Consider the following 19,467-nt stretch of genomic DNA (forward strand, 5'->3'; position numbering starts at 1 on the left):
TTGCCTGGCACACAGTAGGTGCTCATAAACTACACTTTGAACCCAGAGATGAAGCAGTGATAAAGGAGGAAGGTTAGGAGCTGAGGGCTTTGAATTCAACTATACTTCAATAAAAAATAAATTAAAAAAATAAAAAGTTATTCCACTTAAGGTAACTTTTGGGGGTAAATTAAATATTTCAAAACTTAAAAAAAAAGCTTAGGGCTTTGGAGGCAGCTGCCCCACATGGCAAGCCTGGCTCAACACTGACTTGCTGTGTGATCTTAGGTGCATTGCTTAACCCCTCTGAGCCTGAAGTTTCTCATTTGGAAGATGGTGATGGTCAAACCAATCTCACAAGGAAGGATTTAAGGATACCTGCTGCTGAGGCAGCATACTGACATGCCCTGAGTTTAAATCTTGGCTCCACTACTTACTAGTTGTGTGTCCCTGAGCCTTAGTTTCCCCTCTATGAAGTAGACATAATGATAATAACCTACATCCTAGGGTCGTTGAGCATAAGGTCCTCAGAATGGGACCTGGAATGTAGCAAGTGCTCGATTTGTATTAGCTACTGATGTGTATTACTGTGTTAGATCAGCAACCATGGGCATCCAAGAAGTCCTCCCAAATGAAGGTCCATTTGAGGTGGGTTTTAATGCATATGTACGAGTTCACAGGCAGACCATTCCTGATTGCTGGACTCCAAACTTGATGCTGGGTGCACTAAATAAGGGTAGTTTTGTGCCCTCCGTGCCCACAGCGGATCCCATCCTGATGGGGGGATAGAGCAGGACAAAGACACTCCCCGCCTTATGGAATCAGGGGCAGGATAGAGGGAAGGATATGGAAGTGGAAAAGTTTGAAGGAGGCCTTGGAGGCACCCCTGGTGCTGGGAGTGGTGTTTCCTCAGCAGTGACTGAAGAGTTGGGTGGGCAGCATGGGCCGTCCCAGTTTCTGCTGTTGAGTCAGGTGGGGGCCCTGCCCAGCCAGTTCCCCTGAGGCCCGAGCTCCCGCCGTGCCTCCGGGCAGAAGGGCTGTGCCGTCAGTTGCTGCAGCCGCAACAGTCACCCTGCCCTGACACTGCTCCACACCCCCACCCTCACTGCCGTGGTTTCACCTGCTCTATCTAGGCACAGTTCAACTATTATACGTTTCGTATCCGCCATCCCTGTCCCCGTAACTACCCTCAATAAGGCCTTCGTAAGTGTCGCAGCTTCACCCCTGCCCCGGCCTTGCTGTCGTTTCATTCAGCAGCCTGAGTGATCGTCGCCACACAGCTTGCAGGATCTCAGTTCCCTGACCAGGGATTGAACCCAGGCCCTCAGCAGTGAAAGCGCCAAGTCCTAACCATTAGACCACCAGGGAACTCCCCAGAAGCTAATTAAACCATATCCCTCCCTTACCTAAAACCCTCCCCTTGGCTCCCCATCACCCCTGCTGACCTCTACCCGCCTTTCCTTCCACCCTCCCTTCCCCGCTTGGCTCCAGGGACCACGCTGGCCAGCTTTCTGCCGTCCAGCCACCTGACCTCTGCTCGTGTCCTCTGCCTGGATCTTGCTCGTTCCCAAGAGTCTCCACTCAAACGCCACCTCCTTGGAGAAGCCTTATGAGATGATACTTATCCATACTTTGGGCAACGCCTTCTGATGTATTCTATTTTATCCTCTACTATTCCATTTCTTTTAAACTGGGGTTTCTCAACCTCGAGACTATTGACATTCTGGGTTGCATGGCTCTTTGTTGGAGGGGAGCCGTCCTGGGAGCTGTAGGATGTGGGGCAGCGTCCCTGGCCTCCACCCATTAGATGCCAGTGACACCGTCCCCATCATAACAACCGAAACCGTCTCCGACATTGCCAAGGCACTGCCCCCCCCCCGCCCCCGGGGCAAAATTGCTTCCAGTTGAAAATCACTGATTTAAATTAAAGTGGATGGGGACTTCCCTGGTGGCACAGTGGATAAGACTCTGTGCTCCCAACGCAGGGGGCCCGGGTTTGATCCCTGGTCAGGGAACTAAGTCCCACATGCATGCCGCAACTAAGAGTTCGCATGCCACAACTAAGGAGCCCGCCTGCCACAACTAAGACATGGCACAACCAAATAATTAATTAATTAATTAATTAAAGTAGGTGGTGACCTGAAATGAAGAAAAAGCAGCTTTTGAACAGTACCTGGCACATTATAGGCACCCAAATTTTTTTTTAATTAATTAATTTATTTATTTATTTATTTTTGGCTGTGTTGCGTCTTCGTTTCTGTGCGAGGGCTTTCTCTAGTTGCGGCAAGTGGGGCCCACTCTTCATCGCGGTGTGCGGGCCTCTCACTGTCGCGTAGGCACCCAAATATTTAATGAGTGCCTTATTTCTCCAAACTTTGTTTGCTCTGAATATGCCCAGTGAATGAATGAATGGGGGCGGGGGAAGGAAGGATTGATTCTGACTCTTGGCTGCAAATCAGCCAATCCGGATTTGGTTATCACTCCGTGATCAGAGAGAAACTCCGATCACTGCTACCTTTTCTGAGGTGAACGCAAAACAGGCCTGTTGAATTGATAGGAATTGAGAATTTAAAAAAGAAACAGAAACGCTGAGGGCTGAAGAGGCTGTGGGTAAATGGATTCTCCCATTCAAAGGCTCACTGAGACATTGCTACAACTTCTCTGGAAACAAAGTTGACACCAAATTTCAAATTCTCATAATCTACTTCTAATGACTCATTTTTAGGAAATGATCAAAGGTAAGATTTAGCCACAGGGCTGTTTACGGCAGAACAGATCTTCCTTGACTAATGATGGCGTTACATCTGATAAACCCATTGTAGGTTGAAAACATGGTAAGTCGAAAGTGCATTATGGGGAACTCCCTGGCAGTCCAGTGGTTAGGACTCGGCGCTTTCACTGCCAGGGCCCGGGTTCCATCCTTGGTCGGGGAACTGAGATCCCACAAGCCTCGCAGCCCACCCCCCTGCCCAATGCATTACAGATATCGTAGCTTAGCCCAGCCTACCTTAAATGTGCTCAGAGCACCTGTATTAGCCTGTAGTTGGGCAAAATCATCTAACACAGACTATTTCATAATAAAGTGTTGAATATCTCAAGTAATTTATTGAATACAGATGGTCCCTGATTTACGATAGTTCAACTTACAAGTTTTTGACTTTACAATGGTACCAAAGTGACATGCATTCAGCACTTCGAATTTTGAATTTTGATCTTTTCCCAGGCTAGAGGTAGGTCCGATACTATCTCTCTCTCTCTCTCTCTCTTTTTTTTTTTTTGGCTGTGCCCCACACGGCTTGTGGGATCTTAGTTCCCCGACCAGGGATTGAACCTGGGCCACCACAGTGAAAGCGCCGAGAACTAACCACTGGACCACCAGGGCATTCCCCCGATACTGTCTCTTGATGCTGAGCTGCAGCAGGGAGCCACAGCTTCCAGCCAGCCGCGTGATCGTGAGGCTAGACAACCACACACTTACAACCATTCTGTACCCAGACGACCATCCAGTCTCCCTGACAGTCTGGAGGTTGGCATGCAGGGTGGGTAGCGGGGTTGCGGACCAGGAAGTCTCCAGAGACCTCTTCCTTCCAGCTCACACCTCAGCCATCCCTGGGCTGGGGCCCTCCTGTCTTCAAGATCCAAAGTACAGCTTCAGCTGGCACTGAATTCCCATTCCAAGAAGCTGGATGGAGCAAGGGAGGAAAGAACAGGCAAGGATGCATGCCAGCCAATCTTGAAAGAAGGCTGCCCGGCACCCCTCCACTTTTTTGGGGTTGCATAGCATTCCATTCTATAGAAGACCCTTAATTTATTTATTTATTTATTTTTAAAAATTAATTTTTATTGGAGTATAGTTGCTTTACAATGTTGTGTTAGTTTCTACTGCACAGCAAAATGAATTAGCTATATATATATATACATATACATATATATATATATATATATATATATATATATATATATGTATATGTATATGTATATATATATATCTCCCCTCTTTTTTGGATTTCCTTCCCAGTTAGGTCACCACAGAGCCTGAGTAGAGATCCCTGGGCTATACAGTATGTTCTCATTAGTTATCTATTTTTTACATAGCATCAACAGTGTATATGTGTCAATTCCAATCTCCCAGTTCCTCCCACCCTCCCCCTTCCACCCTTGGTATCCATACATTTGTCCTCTATGTCTGTGTCTCTATTTCTGCTTTGCAAATAAGATCATCTATACCATTTGTCTAGATTCCACATATATACGTTAATATACGGTATTTGTTTTTCTCTGTCTGCCTTCACTCTGTATGGCAGTCTCTAGGTCCATCCACGTCTCTACAAATGACCCAATTTCGTTTCTTTTTATGGATGAGTAATATTCCATTGTATATATGTACCACATCTTCTTTATCCATTCCTCTGTTGATGGACATTTAGGTTGCTTCCATGCCCTGGCTATTGTAAATAGTGCTGCTATAAACACTGTGGTACATGTCTCTATTTGAATTATGGTTTTCTCTGGATATATGCCCAGCAGTGGGGTTGCTGGGTCATACGGTAGTTCTATTTTTAGTTTTTTAAGGAACCTCCACACTGTTCTCCATAGTGGCTGTATCAATTTACATTCCTACCAACAGTGTATGAGGGTTCCCTTTTCTCCACACCCTCTCCAGCATTTATTGTTTGTAAATTTTTTTTTTTAAAGTTATACAATTTTTATTTATTTATTTATTTATTTTTGGCTGTGTTGGGTCTTCGTTTCTGTGCGAGGGCTTTCTCTAGTTGCGGCAAGTGGGGGCCACTCTTCATCGCGGTGCGCGGGCCTCTCATTATCGCGGCCTCTCTTGTTGCAGAGCACAGGCTCCAGACGCGCAGGCTCAGTAATTGTGGCTCACGGGCCTAGTTGCTCCGCGGCATGTGGGATCTTCCCAGACCAGGACTCGAACCCGTGTCCTATGCATTGGCAGGCAGATTCTCAACCACTGCGCCACTAGGGAAGCCCCTGTTTGTAAATTTTTTGATGATGGCCATTCTGATCAGTGTGAGGTGATACCTCATTGCAGTTTTGATTAGCATTTCTCTAATAATTAGTGATGTTGAGCAGATTTTCATGTGTTTGTTGGCCATCTGTATGAAGAAGACCTTTAATTTATTGAATCAGTCCTTTGTTGGTGGGTATCTTCCTGTGGTGATTTTTTTTTAATCTTACCAATCATCAGATTTGTCTTATTTCTTTGGCCATGTGTGCGTGGCTTGTGGGATCTTAGTTCCTCGACCAGGGATTGAACCCGGGCCCCGACAGTGAAAGCACTGAATCATAACCACTGGACCGCCCGGGAACTCCTAGATTTGTCTTTTTTTTTTTTTTGAGATTTAAAATAATTGAAGTATAGTTGATTTACAATGTTGTGTTAGTTTCAGGTGTACAACACAGTGATTCAGTTATACATATTTTCTATGTATATATGTGTGTCTGTGTGTGTATATATATATATTCTTTTTCAGATTCTTTTCCCTTATCAGATTTGTCTTTTGAAGAGAGCCCCTGGGCTTGGTCTTCTTTATCTCCATCCAATCTGCTCTGTAATCTCATCTAGTCTCCTGGCTTTAAATACCTGTGTACCAGATGCGTCCTGTGTTTCTCTGTCCTGCCCAGATAACTCTCTCTCCCAGACCTTCCTCCTTGCATCTACCAGGGAGGTCTAATAAGGCCCCTCAAAATGTTTGAGATGGGTTACTAATCTTATTCCCCGCCCCTGTGCATTGCTCCTTCAGCCTTACACTCATACTAAAAAACCCAGAGTCATCCTTGATTTCTCTCCCCAAATCTGTTGGCTAATCCAGTTGGTTCAACTTCCCAAGTTTACCCAGAACCCAGCCCCCTCTCACCAGTTCATGCTGCTTCCCTGATCCAAGCTACCATCATCTCCTACCTGGACAACTGCAGTCACCTACTCCTCCCATTTTTCTCAGCTTCCATTCCTGTTCCCTTGCAAACTGTTCTCCCCACAGGGACCAGAGGAATCCTTTTAAAACTTAACTGAGCTCATGTCATTCTTAGAACCCTCCTATGGCTCAACTCCTAGTCCGAAGAATAGTCTGCAACTCTCTATACAGTCATAGATGCCCCCTCCTGCCCCATGATTCCCCTCCTCCCTCTGTCCCCCTCGCTCACTCCACCGTGGCCACACTGGCCTCCTTGCTAGTCCTCTAACCAGTCAGGCACACATCAGCCTCAGGGCCTTTGCACTGGCTGTTCCTGCTGGCTGGAATGACCTTCCCTCAGACATCCCCATGGCACCCCCCTCACCTCCATCGAGCCCATACTCACTGTCCCCTTCTGACACCCTGATTTGTGACCACAAGCCCCACCATCATCTCCCAGCACACTGCACCCCCTTCCCCTGCTTTACTTTTCTTTACAGAACTTGTGAGCCTCATCCTTCCCTACTCCAAGTGTGCTTCACCGACCAGCAGCATCAGTATCACCTGGGCTCTTGTTAATAACACAGACTGTTAGGTTCCACCCAGACCTACTGACTCAGAGCTTGCGTTTGAACAAGATCCCCAGTCCATCCACAGGCACACTGAACTTTGAGAAGCACTCCCATTTGATACATTGACTGCTTATTTTGTTTACTGTCTGTCTCTCCTGATAAAAACATAAGCTCACCAGAGCAAGTGTGACCGAAAGTGGGGTCCGGCTGCTCAGCACTCGAAAGCCAAGGTTGGTGGAAAGGAAAGTTTTGGAGGCTGGCATCCCGGGGGAGAGGGCAGACTCGTGTCCAAAGGCCAACTCCCCACTGACAATCAATGGGCAAGAGCTTTTTAAGGGGAGTTTCGGGGGGGGGGGATATAGGCAGAAGGAGAAAGCTACATGCAGAAACAGCACAGGCAGCTCTGACAGTCACCTTGAAATTGGTCCTGCGGTGGTCTGATCAGTGTCATCTTGATTGTTTTACGTCCAGTTCGTCTTCAGTTCCACGGTGGGTTTGTTCCCATTTCCTTGAGGCCAGTTCTCAGAATCGTGGCAGCTTATGTCATGGCTACAGTCTGGTCATCATGTAGTTCACTTCTTTCACCTGGTGGTTTCAGTATCTGCAAAACAGCTCAAAGGACATGGCTCAGAATATTATCTATAGCCCTTGAGAAGGAACTAAAGGTTCCTCCTTTAGGAAGGACTAAACTATTATTTGACTTTAATGACTAAACTATTATTATTTGGTCTTGTTGGACTGTTTTCCTTTGCTTCTGCATTTTTCTCACTTCTCTGATTAGGCTTATTCTTTGGCTAAAGTTTTTCCACAGACAAAAGGCAGGCGGAGGACATGGGGTGGGGGGAAGGTCCTGCTCCATTTCACAAGGGTTTTTCTCTACTTTTTTTCACAGCTATACTTCAGCTTCTAGAACAGTGTTCGGCACATAGTAGGCACTCAGTAAACATTTATTAAGTCAGTGAAGGAATGGCCAGTGGGTGGACAGTGGGTTATGTGAGGCAATGGCGGAGGCAGATGTACCAGCCAGGGTTGTTGGTTGAAAGCAACAGAAACTGTCTTAAGCAAAAAGGGAATCTTGTTCAGAGAAGAGGCAAATGTGCCCCAGAAAGAAGGCAGCTGACAAAGGGGAGCTAACCGCTAAGGAAGTGGACGTGAGGAGTACAGACGGCATCACCGGGTAATACAATACGCAGGATAGCAAATGATGATGAGAAACACCCTCATAATCTAACGTCGATTACAAGGGAAAGGGGGAAATCCTTCCAAGGGCCCTTTCAATCCTACCAAAGACGTATCTACTAAAACACTGCAAGTTAATGCTCTGAAGCAGAGACATCTTTTTTTTCTGTCCTAAACTACACAGATATCAAGGCAGTAACACTTGGAGCCGTGTAAATTTAAAGAGGTGGGAAAATAGGAGATACTTAAAGCAGGACCGGAGAAGCATGGCTGACTTTGTGGAAATGGACCTGTATTTGGAGAGTTCTCACAGCAAAACTGGGATAATCATGCCCTTCCCAGAGTTGCTGTGAGAATTATAGGTGAAAACCCTTTTAAATTGTTAAGGGCTAGCTGTTGTTATTATTATGACCTAGTTGCTACAAAGGCCTCTGTGGGTGTTCATGTACTCATCTAGCTTACACCCCTCACTTTTGAGCCCCGCTTTCTCTTACCTTCTCTGCTTGGGTTGGTTTTTTTATTAAAAGATATCATATGTGCAAAGTGTCTGACAAAAAAAAAAAAAGGGGGGGGGGAATCTTGTAGACACCAGAGGTTTCCCAGCATCTGTGTCAGTCTGGAATCTCCACCTTGGAAAAAAAATAGGCAGAAGTTTCCAGAAGCTGAGCATCAGGGGCAATTTGGCTAGGAGGTCACAGCCACCTTGGTGGACACCGCTACAAGGAATGAAGTCCCCCCTCCCAAAAGAAATAATTGGATGTTGGAAAGCCAAAAAAGAAAAAAAAAACCCACAAAAAATAAAAAGACATGACAGACATCTTCTACAAAGGGAGATCAGTGACAGGGCAGGTGTAACCATTCAAAAGAGAAATATGGTGGAGGTACAATCTATACGGGAGGGGCGATGGATTTGTGAAATGTTTAGGAAGAACAGACAGGGCTTGCAGATCGTGGGATCACTTATTCTCCAAAAGTCATACTTCTCCTTTAGCAGTTATCTATTGCTGTGTAACATATTACCCCATAATTTAGTGGCTTAAAATAATAACAATACATTAGACATTATCATTAAAAATAAACATTATCTCACATAATTTCTGTCGGTCAGGAACCTACAGGCAGCTTAGTTAGGTATTCTGACTTGGGGTCTTTCCTAAAGTTGGGGTCGAACTATCAGCCAGGGCTGTAGTCATATCTAAAGGCTCAACTTGGGAATTCCCTGGCGGTCCAGTGGTTAAGACTTGACACTATCACCGCGGTGGTCCAGGTTCAATCCCTGGTCAGGGAACTAAGATCCCGCAAGCCTCGAGGCACGACCAAAAATAAATAAATAAATAAAGTGTCAACTAGTTGAAGGATTTACTTCCAAGATGGCTCACTCACATGGCTTGCAAGTTGGATGCCAGACAAGTGGGATGGCTAGCTACTGTCAGGAGGCTTCAGTTCTTCCCCATGTAGACCTCTTGGTTAATTGAGTGTCCTCACAACATGGTGGCCAGCTTCCCCCTAGAGCAATCGATCCAAAAGAGCACAGTGGAAGCTGTAATATCTTATCCAACCTAGCTTTGGGAGTCAGACATTGTTACTTCCACAGTATTCTAGTGGTCACACAATTCAGTGTGAGGCCGGGGACTATGCCAGGGGTGGATACCAAGAGGTGGGCATCATTGGAGATCATCTCAAAGGGTGGTTGCCACACCTTCCCATCCTGGGACTGCATTTCTCAGCATTCCTTGCATCTGAAGAGTCGTGTGATGAGTTCACCAGTGGACCCTGCAAGGAGATGATGTATGACCCTTCCAAGCCAAGGAGCTTTAGAAGCAGGTATGACTTCTCCCCTCTCTTCCCCTTCCACCAGCTCTTGCAGCTGAACGCAGTGGCCTGATAAAGATGGCAGAACTGCAGAAGGAGCCTGGGGAGGGAGCCACCTGCCAATCAGGAACATACATTTTGTATTTTAGATGACCGAGCAACAAACTTCCATCCTATCTGAGTCATTAAACATTTTGGGATTTGTTCGTTGTAGCAGCTACTATTACCTAATTAATTCAGGAGTGGATTGAATATGGTGGGGGAGGGGAGGGAAGGTTCAGATCTTTCTGGCTGGGGCCATTGGGCGCATGGAGGTGCATTTTACTGAGACGGGGATGTAGGTTTGGGGGAAGATGGTGAGTTAGTTTAGGGCAGGGTCTGTCAACCTTGGCACCACTGACATTTGGGGTTGAATAGTTCTTTGCTGTCGGGGCCGGTCATCCCATGCACCTGGCCTCCTTCCACTAGGTGTCAGTAACATCCCCCCAATCACGTCGACCGTAAAGGTCTCTAGACATTGCCCAATATCCCCGGTTGAGAACCACTGGGTTAGGATCTGGTGAGTTAGGGCAGCCTGTGGATATCCAAGCGGAGATTTCCAGGAAGCCGATGGTTCTGTAATTCTGGCACTCAGGCAGCATGGGAGCAGGTGAGATCTCCCCTCCTCCACCCTGCCCCAGGAACAGGTTGGAGTGAGAAGAGGGAGCCAGGGCTGGGGGTGGGGGCAGTCACAGGTCCTAGTTCCCCGACCAGGGATCGAACCTGGGCCCTCGGCCGTGAGAGCGAAGAGTCCTAACCACTGGACCGCCAGGGAATTCCCAGCCATCAGTTTTAGAAGCATCAGCTGCTTTGGGAAGCCATTGTGAGGGGGAGGGGCATTTAAATGGGGTGTCAGCAATGAAAATGATGTTGTGCATTCATTTTTATTGACATGGAAAGAGTCCCATGGTGTATTTTTTAAAATTATTGGAGTGAAACGTACACTCAGTAAAGTGCAAACATCTTAACTGTACAGCCCAGTGAATTTGTGTTTTAGATGGGTGTACACCCGAGTAACCATCACCCCGTCCAAGATCTAGAAAGTTCCTCCGTGTCCCTTCTCAATCAATACATCCTGGACATCCCAAGATAGCACCATTTGATTCCCTTGATGTAATTTGTAAGGGGGAAAACAAGCAGGTAATAAGACAATGCTGACACCACAATCTCATTGTTGCAAATGTATGTGGGTGGGACCACACACCCCTAGACTAGATGCTAAGAGCCTGTGAGTGGAGGGGTTCAGGTAATTTTTATTTTCTTCTTTTTATTCATTTGTGGGTCATATCATGAGCATGTGGTGCTTTTTTAAAAATTGAGGTGAAGGACTTCCCTGGTGGCGCAGTGGTTAAGAATCCTCCTGCCAATGCAGGGGACAAGGGTTCGAGCCCTGGTCTGGGAAGATCCCGCATGCTGCAGAGCAACTAAGCCCGTGCGCCACAACTACTGAGCCTGCGCTCCAGCGCCCGTGAGCCACAACTACTGAGGCCGCGTGCCTAGAGCCCGTGCTCCGCAACAAGAGAAGCCACTGCAATGAGAAGCCTGCACACCGCAAGGAAGAATAGCCCCCGCTCACCGCAACTAGAGAAAGCCCACACGCAGCAACGAAGACCCAGAGCAGCCAAAAATAAAATTAGTTAATTAATTAATTAATAAAAAATAGTTAAGGGGTGGTGGAGTAAGGGGAGAGAGTCCTGGGTTCAATCTCTACCCCACTACTTATTTCCTGGGGCCTTGGGTGAGGATCTGAACGTTTCATAACTGCATTCTCCTCACCCGACAAATAGGGAGAATCCTCTTCTGGTCAAGTGATTAGGTACATCATAAAAGTCTCTCTCTGTTACTTTACCCCCTACACACACACACACACACACACGCACACACACGCTCAAAAAATGCAGTCCATCTGGTAGACCAAGCCTTTAAAATTCGGTATTCATGACAGGAACACAGTAAAAAATGGTGGGAAACCATGAGGGTTTCTAAACTTAAGTCATTCAAATGTGTGCTAGCTATACAATCATGAATAATTTTATTCTAAATCCCCTCATTTAAAACATTTACATACATTTATTTTAAAATAGAAAATTTAAATGACTGCCATACATGGAAAAATGGAATGACATACCAGAAGTTGAATAAAAAAGTACAGTGAAAGCAAAACACTGTTTTTAAGTGGGGGGAGAGGAGCCCCACTTCTCCATATGCTCCTGGTAAGCTGCCCTAGATATTCACAGCTGACTGCCTCAAAATGCCAGAACCATCAACTAAGCCCATCAGACCCCTGACCCATTTCTGCCAGTTTCTCAATGAGGCCACAACTCCATCACCCAAAGACCACAACTCTGTACATTCCTATTTTTTACGTTCTCCCTTCCCTGTCCAAGTTGGTTTAAAGTCAACTCTATTGAAGTATAATGTCCATTTAATAAAATGTATCCATTTTAAGTGTACAGTTTGATGGGTTTTGACAAATCCATGGTGTCACCATTACCCCAATCAATACAGAGAATATCTCCATCACCCCCAAAAGAATCCCCTGGGTCCCCTTGCAGTCAACCCCCATCCCATCCTCATCCCCAAACAACCATTGATCCGATTTTCTGTCACTCTAGATTAGATTTCTCTTCACTAGAATTTCATATAAATGGAACCATATAGTATGTAGTCTTTTGTGGCTGGCTTCTTTCATTCAGCATGATGTTTTTGAGATTCACTCGTGCCTTTGTGTATATTCATTGATTCATTCATTCCTCTTCATGGCTGAATAATATTCCATTGTATGGATGTACCAGAGTTGATCTGTTCTGGACATCTGGGTTGTTTCCAGTTTGGGGCTATTACAAATAAAGCTGCTCTGAACATTGGTGTATAAGACTGTGTGGGGAAAAAAAAGAAAAGAGGGAACTCCCTGGCAGTCCAGTGGTTAGGACTCTGCACTCTTACTGCCAAGGGCCCAGGTTCAATCCCTGGTCGGGGAACTAAGATCCCACAAGCCATGGCGTGGCCAAAAAAGAAAAAGAAAAGAGAACTGAACTTTACCAAAGAAAAAAAAAAAAAAAAAGATTTTGTATGAGCATACATTTTTGCTTCTCATGGGTAAATACCAAACGTGGAATGGCTAGATCATATGGGAAGTGTGTATTTAACTTGGGAAGAAACTGCCACATCATTTTCCAAAGCAGCTGCACCATTTTACATGCCTAACAGCAACGTCTGAGAATTCCAGTTGCTCCACGTCCTCAATATCGTTTTGTATGGACGAGTTACTGTTTTAAAATCTTAGTTCTTCCAGCAGGTGGTGTAGTGATATCTCATGGTGGTTTTCCTGTTCATTTTCCCAATGACTAATGCTTTTGAGCATCTTTTCATGTGCCTTGTGGCCATCTCTATGTCTCCTTTTGCAAAGTATCTGTTCCAAACCCTTTGCCATTTTGTTTGTCTTTTTTTTTTTTTTGGCCGCTCCAGGTGGCTTGTGGGATCTTAGTTCCCTGACCAGGGATCAAACTCATGCCCCCTGCAGTGGAAGTGTGGAGTCCTAACCACTGGACCACCAGGGAATTCCCTTGTCTTCTTCTTATTGAGTTGTAAGGGTTCTTTATGTGTTCTGGCAATAAGCCCTTTGTCAGATATATGTATTCCAAATACCTTCAGTTAATGGCGTGCCTTTTCATTTCTTAAATGGTCCTCCTCAAATCTTGAGATGCTTCAGTTGTGCCAGAAGTCATGGTCCTTCATAAGCAAAATTCCCTGTATTCTCAATGTCTTCAGAGATCATTCTCTTTACCTTCTCGCCCTAACAGATGCCTGGCTCTTTCCCAAGGACCGGAAGCTCTTAAGTCGTGGCTATTTTTTCTCTGACTCTTTGCACTTTTGTGCCTCTTGTGATGAAGTGGGTGTCTTTGCCCCATCATTGCGCCTAACTCTCCCCTCAAACTCTGCAGCTTCGAATCTCAGGCCATCAAACAATTCTTTCTACTACCTGTCCTTGCTGCTTTGTCCATCAACCCTCAGGTCACCCCCTTCTGTACTATTTTCCCTTCTGGTTCTTTTCTTTTTTAAAAAATTTATTTATTTATGGCTGTGTTGGGTCTTCGTTTCTGTGCGAGGGCTTTCTGTAGTTGCAGCAAGCAGGGGCCACTCTTCAAAGCGGTGTGCGGGCCTCTCACTATCGCGGCCTCTCTTGTTGCGGAGCACAGGCTCCAGACGCGCAGGCTCAGTAGTTGTGGCTCACGGGCCCAGTTGCTCCGCGGCATGTGGGATCTTCCCAGACCAGGGCTCGAACCCGTGTCCCCTGCATTGGCCGGCAGATTCTCAACCACTGTGCCACCAGGGAAGCCCCTGGTTCTTTTCTTGAAAACTCCTCTGGGCATAATTCTTAGTGACTTCAGTATCCACGTGGGCCAGGGTTTCCCAACTTTGGCACTGTTGACATTTGGAGCCACGTCATTCTTGCTTGTGGGGTCTGCCCTGTGCATTGTGGGATTTTGAACAACGTCCCTGACCCCTACCCACCCAATGCCAGTAGAAAACCCACCACCCCTAAGTGTGACAACCAAAAATGTCTCTAGATGTGATCAAGTGTCCCCCAGGGGGCAGACTCGCCCTTGATGGAGAACCACGGAGTTTGATGATCCTTCCGGGTGTGTGACTTTCAAATCCTTCAACTATTCTCTCCCAGTGACCTCGTCCTCCCCTCTACCTCAGCCTCCAGCTCTCATGGTCTTATTTTAGACCTTGACGTGTACAGAAATTGCATCCCTTTCCGTATTCTCAAACACTCCACTCATTGACCCACACTTCTTTTCTTTCCATCTCACTCCTTTTGGTGTTCCTGTTCAAGCAATCCTTTAGCTCTGCTAGAACCTGTCATCCATGGATCATTGCCCCATTCTCCTGTGCCCTCACCCACTTTAGAGCCATGGTCTGTCATTACAATCCCTCCTTCACATATACCCTCAACCCCCTCCTCTATCTCTTCCTTCATCCCATTGATCTGACCGGACTTAGTTAAAGCCAACCCTCCATCCACTCCTCACCTGTACCTGGGCAGTCTCGCACACAGCCGTGCCGACTGGTCTCCCTTGAGACTCTAGACCTCTAATCCGCTGCTCAGCACTACCACATCCCCCAGTCCCTTCACTCACCAACTCTCTCATAGGCTAATGTCCTACCCTTCCATCTCCCCTCAAGCCTCCCCCTTCCTCCTGACTCTCAGCTCTGGACCTCACCTCCTACCTTCTGCGAAAACAAAGCCACAGAAGAGAACTTCCACGGCATCCCAGAACACCTACCCATGTCCCTTCATCTGGGCTGTCAGCATTACCTTCTTCTTTGTTATTGTGACGGAGCTGTCTGTGCTCCCAGCCAAGGTCAACTTTCCACCTACGCCCTGGATTCCATTCCACTCGAGGCCATCGCTCTAACAAGTCTCTGCTTTCTCTCATAACAGCAGATGTCCCCTCTCTTCTCCATTATTGCCATTAGCTTATAGACATGTGATAATTTCTGTGAGATATATACATATATATATCTCTCACATCTTCTCTATCCACTCCTCTGTCGATGGACACTTAGGTTGCTTCCACATCTTGGCTATTGTGAATAGTGCTGCCGTGAACACTGGGGTGCATGGATCTTTTTGAATTAGAGTTTTGTCTGGATATATGCCCGGGAGTGGGATCACTGGATCATACGGTAGCTCTATTTTTAGTTTTCTGAGGAACCTCCATACTGTTCTCCATAGTGGCTGAACCAACTTACATTCTGGGGGGAGGGGCACAATTTAACCCATAACCCAGCCTTTGAGAGGGGGCTGGGAAGGGACAGGCAGAGTCTCTCCCTGTGGACCACAGTGATCTCAGCTTTGATGCTGGAGAGAAACGTTGGCCTTTGGGGCTAGATTTACAAGTCTGAATCTTTTGAACCTTAAAATCTGGCAGAAATCCCAGCTGGCAATATGTCTCCCCAGTTTTGTCACCATTCCCCTGCAGATGAATAACAGAAGGTGTGCGAAAAAGGTTAATCTCAGAATAACCATTGGGGGTTAATGGATTTCGGAAGACAAGGCACTGAAAGATACATTTCACAGAACTTTCTCATTTGAGGGAGGAACAGGACAGAGGTTTGGTTAAGGAGATACTTCCAAGTTAGTTGTCAGATTGAGCAAAGAAAAATGCAGAATGCCCATTTCGATGTGAATTTCAGATACACAAGGAATCATGTTTTAGTGTAAGTCCATCCCATGAGATATAGAGGACACACTCATGCTAAAAATTATTCACTGTTTATCTGAAATTCAAATTTAATTGGGCATCCTGCATGTTATCTCGCAACCCTTTTCCAAACGAATAATGGAGTTAAGCCACGTTAGAAAGCTATTGTGATGGAGTTTTTGAAACTTTGAGGCCACTTCAGGGTGTGGGTGAAGCAGAAACGGTTCACAACACACACTGACCCCAATGAAAACCCAGTGCGACTCTTACAAGGTGCAACCCCCCCTTTCCCCCCTCTGAGGTGACCACTTCTCTGGATTTGGTGTTCACCATTCCTTTGCTTTTTTTTTTTTTTTTTAAAGCATTTTATCACATATGCATGTCCCCCTAAACCTAAGGCAACATTAAAAATATTGGCCAGATCTTAACCCTTTAGCTGCTGGGTCGTGAAGAAGTCCGTAGGGTCACAGGGGCAAAGCCAGGGTGCTCAGGAATGTGCTGGAGTGAGGGAGGCTGGGAGCAGCGGCTACCTACCAACCAGTTTTGCCATATTTTATCAACTGGCACATTCATACAAGGGTGTGCCTGCTGGGTAGCAGCCCTGCCCTAAATACTATTTGTTGAATGTAGCCTTACTTTTTTTTTTAAATCATTCTATAAACAGATATACTGCTTTATGACATGGTTTAATTTCTTTCTTTTGTTTTTGTTTTGGCCCAGCACGATCTTGTTGGGAGTCATTCTCATTAATGCATGTCCCTGCTGTTCATTACTTTATGTGTCATCCATTGAATGACTAACCCACCATTTATTCATCTAGTCTGCAGTTCAGGAATATTCCAGGGTTTTGCTATGGCTAGCAGGGCTGCTCTGAATAATCTTGTACATGAAATCGGGATCCACGTGTCAGAGTTTCTCAGGGGGACGTAAATCTGGGAAGGGAGTTCCCAATCGTAGGATCCATTCATTTTCAGCTTTACTGGACGTGTCACAAAGATTCAAGCTCCCTTTCCACCGGGCAAGGTTGTTCCTGGGGAGCAGCTGCTGTGCCAGAGACTACATTTCCCAGCTTCCCTTGCAGCTAGTTGAGGTCATATGACTTGTTTTGACCAATAGAAAGTACGCCAAAGTGAGGTGTGCTCTGGGACTGAGATGGTTAAGGATACAGTGTGTCTTCCTTATGCTGTCCTTTCCTGCTAGGGCTGCTCTGAAAGCTACATGCCGGGCGGGTGGAAGCCACATGTTGGGAATGGAGGCATCACAGATGGAAGGAGCCTGGACCACTTGACAGACTGCCTTCCAGGGTAGAAGCACACACTCAGTGGACTTAGTTTATGTAAGAAATAAGCTTTCACTCTTAAGATACCGAGATCTGCTGTATTTTCTTATTCCAGCAATTGACTGACCCTGCCCAGTAATATATTAGATCATGTTAAATTGTTTTCCGAAATGGTTGCCCACCTCACATTTCTCTCAGTGAGGGATGAGCGTTTCCTTGCTTCTCATTCTCACCAATGCTTTTAATTTGCCAACTTTATTTTTAATTTTTTTTTCTTTTCTGGCCACGCCACACAGTTTGCAGGATCTTAGTTCCCCGACCAGGGATTGAACCCAGGCCCTCGGCAGTGAGACCATGGAGTCCTAACCACTGAACCACCAGGGAATTCCCTTAATTTGCCAACTTAAAAAGAAAAACTTTTTATCTTGAAACATTTCTGTTGCAACAGAAAAGTTGCAAGAAGAGTTCAATGAACTGCGGAGTACCTTTCACCCAAATTTACCAATCACTAACATTTTGCCATTTTCCCCTCCCCCCTCTCTATTTTGTTTTTAATTTATTTTTATTTTTGGCTGTGTTGGGTCTTCGTTTCTGTGCGAGGGCTTTCTCTTGTTGCGGCAAGCGGGGGCCACTCTTCATCGCGGTGCGCGGGCCTCTCACTGTCGCGGCCTCTCTTGTTGAGGAGCACAGGCTCCAGACGCGCAGACTCAGTAATCGTGGCTCACGGGCCCAGTTGCTCCGCGGCATGTGGGATCTTCCCAGACCAGGACTCGAACCCGTGTCCCCTGCATTGGCAGGCAGATTCTCAACCACCGCGCCACCAGGGAAGCCCCCCCCACCCCCGTTTTTGAAGAACTATTTCAAAGCAGCTTGTGAGCATCGTGTCCCTTCACCCCTAAATATTTAAGCATGTATCTCCTAAGAACTAGGCCACTCTCTTACGTAACCACGATTCATTTACCAAATTCAGAAAATTTCCACAGACATAATAGTATTATCTAATAAACAGTGCGTATTCAAAGTTCACCAATTGCCCAGTCATGTCTTTCAGGGCCTTGGGCATTTTCAGACTTTAAATTTTTGCCCCTCTGCACCTGTAACCACGATTTATTTAAACATCATCTTTAAATGAACTGACTTTTCAAAAACGTAATTACATACATTTATTTCAGGAGGCAGTTTTACATTGCTCCCCTAAATGGAAAGCTAGAAAAGTAAGCAAGTAGAAAGCAACTCTAAAAGCTTATACTAGTGTATATGCACACACACACACACACACACACACACACACATCTCAAGAAAGGGAAGTTAAAGGCCAAAATGCTAATAATACTGAGGATATATCTGGGTAGTTAGGGTCCTCATATTTTCTTGTATTTTTAAATTTTTGATAGTAAGTTGCTTTTCTTTTTTAAAAAACTGTACTGTTAAAATATGTCTTAGAAATTTAAATTGCACTGATTTCAATTTTCATGATTGTGAGCTCTTGGTCAAGCTTTGTATGTGCCATATATATATTTTTTAAAAACCTAATTATTAAATGAAGAACCCCAAAACAAAACAAAACAAAAATAAATGCTTGGGACTTCCCTGGTGGCACAGTGATTAAGAATCTGCCTGCCAATGCAGGGGACACGGGTTCGAGCCCTGGTCCGGGAAGATCCCAGGTGCCCCGGAGCAACTAAGCCAGTGCGCCACAACTACTGAGCCTGCACTCTAGAGCCCGCGAGCCACAACTACTGAGCCCGTGTGCCACAACTACTGAGCCCGTGTGCCACAACTACTGAAAGCCCGAGTGCCTAGAGCCTGTGCTCTGCAACAAGAGAAGCCAGCACAATGAGAAGCCCATGCACTGCAACGAAGAGTAGCCCCCACTCACTGCAACTAGAGAAAGCCCACGCGCAGCAACGAAGACCCAATGCAGCCAAAAATAAATAAATAAATAATTTATTTTTAAAAATAAAAAATAACAAATAAAATAAAATAAAATGTGTTAGTTTCAGATGTACAGCACAGTGATTCAGATATATGTATATATATATGTATATTCTTTTCCCTTATAGGTTATTATGAAATATTGAGTATAGTTCCCTGTGCTATACCGTAGGTCTTTTTGTTTAACTATTTTATATATAGTAGTGTGTATCTGTTAATCCTAAACTCCTAGTTTATCCCTCTCCCCTTTCCCCTTTGGTAACCATAAGTATGTTTTCTAGATTCCACATATAAGCAATATCATATAGTATTTGTCTTTGTCTGGCTTACTTCACTTGTGATAATCTCTAGGTCCATCCCTGTTGCTGTAAATGGCATTATTTCATACTTTTAAAAAATATTTTATTTATTTATTTATTTATTTATTTATTTTGGTTGTGTCTGGTCTTAGTTGCAAGCACACGGGATCTTCATTGAGGCACATGGGATCTTTTCGTTGTGGCACACGGGCTCTTTGTTGTGGCATTCGGGCTTCTCTCTAG

The 19,467-nt window shown here is 45.5% G+C and overlaps 1 protein-coding gene and 1 non-coding gene across 3 annotated transcripts in view; both read left to right on the plus strand.

The window, feature by feature from the left end:
- The window catches only part of MLLT1 (MLLT1 super elongation complex subunit), a 129,753-nt gene that overhangs the window by 11,577 nt on the left and 98,709 nt on the right, over nt 1-19,467 (plus strand). The gene's annotated exons all lie outside the window — the stretch shown is intronic.
- TRNAK-CUU lies at nt 12,405-12,477 on the plus strand. Its single transcript has one exon. It is a non-coding gene; the product is annotated as a tRNA-Lys (tRNA).

The sequence above is a fragment of the Balaenoptera musculus genome, chromosome 3, assembly GCF_009873245.2.
Source record: "Balaenoptera musculus isolate JJ_BM4_2016_0621 chromosome 3, mBalMus1.pri.v3, whole genome shotgun sequence".
NCBI lineage: Eukaryota > Metazoa > Chordata > Mammalia > Artiodactyla > Balaenopteridae > Balaenoptera > Balaenoptera musculus.